Genomic DNA, 7,307 nt, shown 5'->3' with positions numbered 1-7,307 from the left:
GTGATGGCCAGAATGGTGGTAGATGGACTGAAGATGTGGTTCCCAGGGTTACTGTTCACACATACCCAAATCAGAACCCGAGATACGCCCCAAACTGGGAGCTCGGACAGCTGCTTTCAATTCTGGCCAGAGGGATGAATACAAAAAAACAGATACGACCTCAGGAAAGCCAGCAAAACAGCTAAATACAACTACAGAGTAAACTTAGCGTCATATCATCACAGCTGCAACACACGGACCACAGCGGCATGTATACGCACCATTACAGACTACAAAACACAACCCCGCTATGTCGCACAACAGTCCGCCTCTCTTCCTGATGAGCTCCATTCATTCTACGCTCGGTTTGAGGTCAGTGACGCAGATCCAGTCAGGAAGATTCCAGAAATCCAAGCCGGAAACCCACTGATTGTATCCAGAGCGGATGTGTGTAAAGTTTTTTAAAAGACCAATCCACACAAGGCTCCTGGCCCTGATGCCATCCCCGGCCGCGTTCTGAAGGCATGTGCAGACCAGCTGGCAGATGTCTTCTCTGACATATTCAGTCTCTCCCTAGCTCAGTCTATAGTCCCTGTTCCTAAGAAACCCAGAGTCAGCTGCCTGAATGACTACCGCCCTGCACTCACATCAGTTATCATGAAGTGTTTCGAGCAGCTGGTCACATACATCACCTCCTCACTGCCTGACACCCCAGACCCGCTGCAGTCTGCGTATCGCCAGAACAGGTCAACAGAAGATGCTATTGCCACTGCCCTCCAGACTGCCCTCTCACACCCGGATCAGAAAGGAACATATGTGAGAGCGCAGTTTGTTGATTCAAGACCACAGTGCCCTCAAAGCTCGTCATCCAGCTCCAGGACCTGGTACTGAACACCTCCCTCTGTAACTGGATCCTGGACTTCTTGACAGAACGTCGGCAGGTGGTGAGTGTGAGCACCAACATATCCTCTACCCTGACTCTAAACACTGGAGCCCCCCAAGGCTGTGTGCTTAGCCCTGTCCTCTACTCCTCATTTACCCATGACTGTGTCACCAGGCATCACTCAAACTCCATCATTCAGCTTGCGGACGATACAACAGTCATCGGCCTGATCACAGATGGCAGCATGGTGCCAGGAGAACAACCTCTCTCTGAGCATCAGTATGACTAAGGAGATGATTGTGGACTATAGAAAACACCAGGGAGGAGATCACACACCTATCTACATCAATGGGACTGCAGTGGAGAGGGTCAGCAGCTTTAAGTTCCTGGGAGTTAACATCTCAGAGGATTTAACCTGGACCCACCACACCAACACCGTGGTCAAGACAGCACGGCAGCGCCTGTTCTTTCTCCACAGGCTAAAGACGTTCGGCGTGCCATCACATATCCAGACCAGCTTCTACAGGTGCACTATTGAGAGCATCCTGACTGGTTGCATCACTGCCTGGTCTGGGAGCTGCTCCGCCCGGGATCACAAAGTACTGCAGAGGGTGGTGAAGTCAGCGCAGCTCATTACCGGCTGTGAGCTACCAAACATCCTGGACATCTACTCAGCTAGATGTCTGAAGGCCAGGTCCATTCTCAAGGACCCCAGTCATCCCAGTCACAAACTGTTTTCCATCCTACCATCTGGTAAACGGTACCAAAGCATTCGGTCCAAGTCCAACAGACTACGGAACAGCTTCTACCTCCAGGCAATAAGACTGCTAAATAGCCAACCTGCAGCTCCTTCAGCAGGTCACCTGCAATGGCTACATGGACACACAGTCTTCACTGTCTTCATCACACTGCACACCCTGGACACATCACAGCTCGACTCATACAGAGCTCTGGCTGAGTTGATCTTATTCAATTTCTATCTCACTATCTATTCTTATGGAACCTTATTTTGTAGCTTTAATGCTGTGATTTTACCCCCCCAGTGAGCTCGTAGAAAAGACATTTCATTGCCCGCAACTGCTGCTGCTGCGTTGTTCTGCATTTGATAAATAAACTCGAATCTCTGCGAGACCTCGGCCGATGAGCTTCTGGGACACATTCTCCGTTCTCTTATGTATAAACATCATTTCCCCTCTGTGACAGTAGAGATATTCAAGTTAGAAACAAAACCTTGTTCTCTGAAAACGGGGCTGAAGGTGGTGTCATCTGGGTAAAACACTCACCTGGTGCTGATGGGGCGATGTCTAAACACACCGACTGTGAACAGATAATAATGTCCTGCTACAGTTCATCAATACTAGATTGTAACCAGTGCTGTAGATCTCTGGGGGTGTAATTCGTCTAAGAAACTGTACTAGCAGTCCATGGGAGAATTTACAGCCCGTATTCGACTTCAAGGAAAGAATACATTGAATGATGGGTGTGATAATACATTCTTGAGATCCCTTTGCAAATCGACAGTATCTTGTCAATTACCCTATTCTGGACACGTCCTGATTGGTTGAAAAGAGAACGTGGGCGATGTCAAGTGAGTACTGTATAACTAATGAGGGTAAGGAGCTATCATATAAAATCAATCATCAGGTTTGCCCAGAAGAGCCCCTTGTTGTGCAGAGATTTAAATTGAATATAGATGACTGTGTCTTTTGAAACTTTACAACGTTTGTTTCGAATATGTCCTCTGGTAAAAACAATCTGGACTGATCTGCAAAGTTGTATAGAGAAAAAGTCCAAAATTGACATTATCTTTCTGCAGCTCACCACTCAGAGCCCACTGGAGCCCAGCAGGGGGCGCTGTCCCCCAGCTCACAGCCCACTGGAGCCCAGCAGGGGGCGCTGTCCCCCAGCTCACAGCCCACTGGAGCCCAGCAGGGAGCGCTGTCCCCCAGCTCACAGCCCACTGGAGCCCAGCGGGGGGCGCTGTCCCCCAGCTCACAGCCCACTGGAGCCCAGCAGGGGGCGCTCTCACCCAGCTCACAGCCCACTGGAGCCCAGCAGGGGGCGCTGTCCTTCAGCTCACAGCCCACTGGAGCCCAGCAGGAGGCGCTGTCCCCCAGCTCACAGCCCACTGGAGCCCAGCAGGGGGCGCTGTCCCCCAGCTCACAGCCCACTGGAGCCCAACAGGGGGCGCTCTCACCCAGCTCACAGCCCACTGGAGCCCAGCAGGGGGCGCTGTCCCTCAGCTCACAGCCCACTGGAGCCCAACAGGGGGTGATCTCACCCAGCTCACAGCCCACTGGAGCCCAGCAGGGGGCGCTGTCCCCCAGCTCACAGCCCACTGGAGCCCAGCAGGGGGAGCCTGGCCAGTACCTGGAGGGGAGACTCCTGGGAGAGGTGTGAGTGGGGCCAGCAGGGGGCGCTCTCACCCTGCGCTCTGTGTGGGTCCTGATGCCCCAGTCCAGCGATGGTGAGCTATAAAAGAGTAGGGCTGGACACCGACGGGGACACTGGACTGTAAGAAGGCTCCGTCCTTCTCATGAGACATGAAACCGATGTCCTGACTCTCTGTGCTCATTAACAATCCCGGGGTGTCTCTATAAAAGAGTCGGGGTGTCACCCCGGTGTCCCCCTGGTCTTTACCAGTTCAGTCCTCCTAATAACCCCTAATGACCTCTGACCTGTCCTCATCACTCTGAGAGCTGCTGTGTGGGAGAGGACTGGACCCTCATCCAGGTGGGGTACACACTGGGGGTGGTGGAGGGGATCCCCATTACTGTAAAGAGCTGTGAGTGGAGAGTCCAGAAAGGCGCTATTATAATAATAATAATAATTATTATTATTATTATTTTCGCCCCATCTCCAACTTACCATTCTTGCTAAATTTCTAGAAGGTGCTGTCACACTTCAGTTACATAACCACCTCATGACAAACAACCTTTTCGAACCCCTCCAATCAGACTTCTGTCAACTTCACAGCACAGAAACCGCCCTGGTCAAAGTCACCAACGATCTCCTAATAGCTTCTGACTCTGGTTCTCTTCCTATAATAATTATAATAATTGCTTACACTTATATAGCGCTTTTCTGGACACTCCACTCAAAGCGCTTTACAGGTAATGAGGACTCTCCTCCACCACCACCAATGTGCAGCATCCACCTATACTCATCCTTCTTGATCTCAGTGCTGCCTCTGACACTGTTGACCATGACATCTTACTCTCTCGTCTTGAGACTGTGTTTGGAGTCTCTGACACTGCTCTCAGATGGTTCAGGTCTTACCTCACTGATCGCTGTCACTTTGTCTCTCTCAATGGGTACAGGTCTGAAATTGGTCTTGTCAAGTCTGGTGTCCCCCAGGGCTCAATACTGGGCCCCTTGCTCTTCAGCATTTAAATGTTCCCACTTGGTCAGCTTTTAGGATCACATGGCCTCAGCTTTCATTTTTATGCTGACGATACTCAGATATACATCCACTGATGTGGCTGTCTATTCTATCTAATTGCATCTCTGACATTAAAATTTGGATGACTCAAAAGATCCTTCATCTTATCTGCGACAAGACTGAAGTCATGCTTATTGGTACCCCCCATCGACCTCGTGAAGCCAGTCCTGTAACCCTGTCTGTAGATGGTTCTGTACTTGAGCTTCAGTCTAAATGGAAAAACCTTGGGGTTATATTTGATTCTGGCTTAACATCGACCCATGTGTGCAGCATATTGTCAAAACATCTTTTTTTCACCTCAGAAATGTCGCTAGACTACGCCCTATGCGATCACTAACTGTGGCTGAAAAGCTGATCAACACATTTGTGTTCTCTCGAATTGACTACTGTAATGCTCTGTTCGCTGGGGTATCTAAATCTACTCTGAACAAACTGCAGTCTGTCCACAATTCAGGAGCCAGAATCCTGACCAGGTGATCAAATGATCACATTACTCCTGTCCTGGAGTCCCTGCACTGGCTTCTGGTCAAATTCTGTGAGGACTTTAAAATCCTCCTGCTCACCTATAAGGCTCTGCTTGGCTGGACGCCTCAGTACCTGTCTGAGCTGCTGTCGCCCTGCTCCCCACCTCACCACCTTCACTCCTCTGATTCTGCTCTCCTGTCTGTCCCCCAAGCCCCTCGACACTCTAGGGGTGACAGGGCTTCTCCTGCTGCGCCCCCAAGCTCTGGGACTCTCTCCACAAGGACATCAGAGAGTCTCCTCTCAGCTTGTCCGCATTCAGACAAACCCCTCTTCTTCAGAAGAGCCTGGACTGAACCGGTTCTGTTCTTCGCCCCTCTGCTCTTCTCAGTACCACGATCCCAGGTCTCCTCTGTGTGTTGTCATTGTGTTTTATCTTGTGTATTCGTTTTATTTATTGTTGTTGTCATAAAACCACCACATTCTGCAAAGCACTTTGAGCGGCCACCTTTAAAGGCGCCATATAAAATGAAATTGATCATTATAAGTACAATTCTAAAATTTTAATCCCTTTGAAAATAATATGAAAGTGTCCCGTGTGACTGTCTACCTGTACCTGGCGTGGGGGAGAGCGGCGCGAGAACAGGTGAAGGACTCGGCTACAGCCGCTCCCGAACACAAGAGCAGGAAAACTGCGTCTTTAATCTCTTCTTGCTGTTGTAAAGTGCAGCTGTGTTGCAGTATGCACCCCTGGCGGTGTTCGTGATGTGCTGTATGCACTCCTGTCTGTACTGCGGGTTTTGTTGTTGCAATTTGAAGAAGGAAATGAGCAGGGCGCGCCGACACCACCACAGAGACCCGCTGCTAGTGCGGCTCTGACGTCACCGCCCACTCGGCCGGACAGGAAGCGGAAGGATCGGGAACTTCCGGTGTTTATGCCTCGCGGTTATGTTTTAATTTTTTTCCTCACTTTTATTGAACATTAAATAATACACAAGAGAAAAGGTAGCCAAAAACAGATTAGAGAACAAGAACAAAATACAAAGCAATCGACTGCCCGAGGTCATTTTAAAACGGAACACAATATGTTTACATTCTTCAGTGTTTTTTTTTGGCATTGTTTTTAGTGGAGTTTAAGTAATATAACATTTTCATCTCATACACATGAAAAGAGGGAACAGCTGTAGACCGTTTCTTTTGGGTGTGTGATCACTACGCAATAATACAGATTAATTATAAAAAACAAAAACTGTCCCCATTTTATTGTACATCTTACGAACTACACATATCAAACTCCTTAAATCCAACCTCCAACACCGAGATTCTTGAAGACTGCAAAACACCTTTGTGTTTGTACAGATGCCTGACGCTGGGAAAGTGTCCACAGAGCAAACCTAAGCTCAATTCTAAAAGCTGTGCCTTTAACCCTGTCTCTAAGGCATTGTGTGTCGGGAGCTGGCCAGAGAGATCTCAAACGCGTGCTCGGTGCTACACGTCTCATTCGGGGTACCTGCAGTTACCCCACAGTTACTACAGTAACAGATGCTTGGGCCAGTGGGTTTTGGATTTAGTTCCAACAGTTCAGTAAAACTAACTTGTGAGTTTACTTTTTCCGACAGGACGTTCAGTCTTTTAACATCACAGTAAAATCCGTTTCCGCGCATTTTACAATCAGCCTGCAATACAGACAAGTTTAGCACAAAACTGCTGAGTCAGGGAGTCAGGGAGCTCCTTATTCCTCAGTCACTTGGCTCCCACAGAACAATGATTAATGCTGCTCTGTCAGAGATGGTGAACTCTGTCGAACAGATATACTGATGGAAAAGAGAAACAACATTTTCTGGAATGAATGCTCACATCACTGACAGGACATTGATATCCTAGACATCACACCCGACTGGTTTGGGCCAGACAGAGACGGACTCCACACAGCTGTGTCTCTGTGATGGACTCGTCAGCAGTAAAAGAGTAAAAGAGCTGTGTCTCTGTGTGTGACAGTAATAGAGATCAGTGCTGTAAGAGAGCTGTGTCTCTGTGTGACAGTAATAGAGATCAGTGCTGTAAAAGAGCTGTGTCTCTGTGTGGGACAGTAACCCAGACTGGACCTGCAATCTCTGGACTGTAGGGTTACAGTGTGACCATAAGATAACATAACAGAATATCACTTTATTGGCTATATACAATTTCTTGTATATTTCTTTTTCGCATCACCTAACCTTTTCTCCAGGAGACACACACAGGGAGAGAAGCTGGGGGCAGAGCGCAGGGTCACACATTTATACAGCACCCCTGGAGCAGCTGGGGTTCAGGGCCTCGTTCAGGGGCCCCAGCTCTCCAGGAGACACACAGACACACAGGGAGAGGAGCTGGGGGTCAGAGCGCAGGGTCAGACATTTATACAGCACCCCTGGAGCAGCTGGGGTTAAGGGCCTCGCTCAGGGGCCCAATGGAGTACGATTCCTCTGCCGGCCACAGGATTCGAACCGGCAACCTCCCGGCCACAGGCGCAGGTCCTGAGCCACAGAGACACCCCACCAATCC

Source organism: Lepisosteus oculatus, chromosome 4 (genome assembly GCF_040954835.1).
Source record: "Lepisosteus oculatus isolate fLepOcu1 chromosome 4, fLepOcu1.hap2, whole genome shotgun sequence".
In the NCBI taxonomy this organism is placed as follows: Eukaryota; Metazoa; Chordata; class Actinopteri; order Semionotiformes; family Lepisosteidae; genus Lepisosteus; species Lepisosteus oculatus.
The sequence above is the reverse complement of the archived record's forward strand: the minus strand, read 5'-3'. Positions refer to the sequence as shown.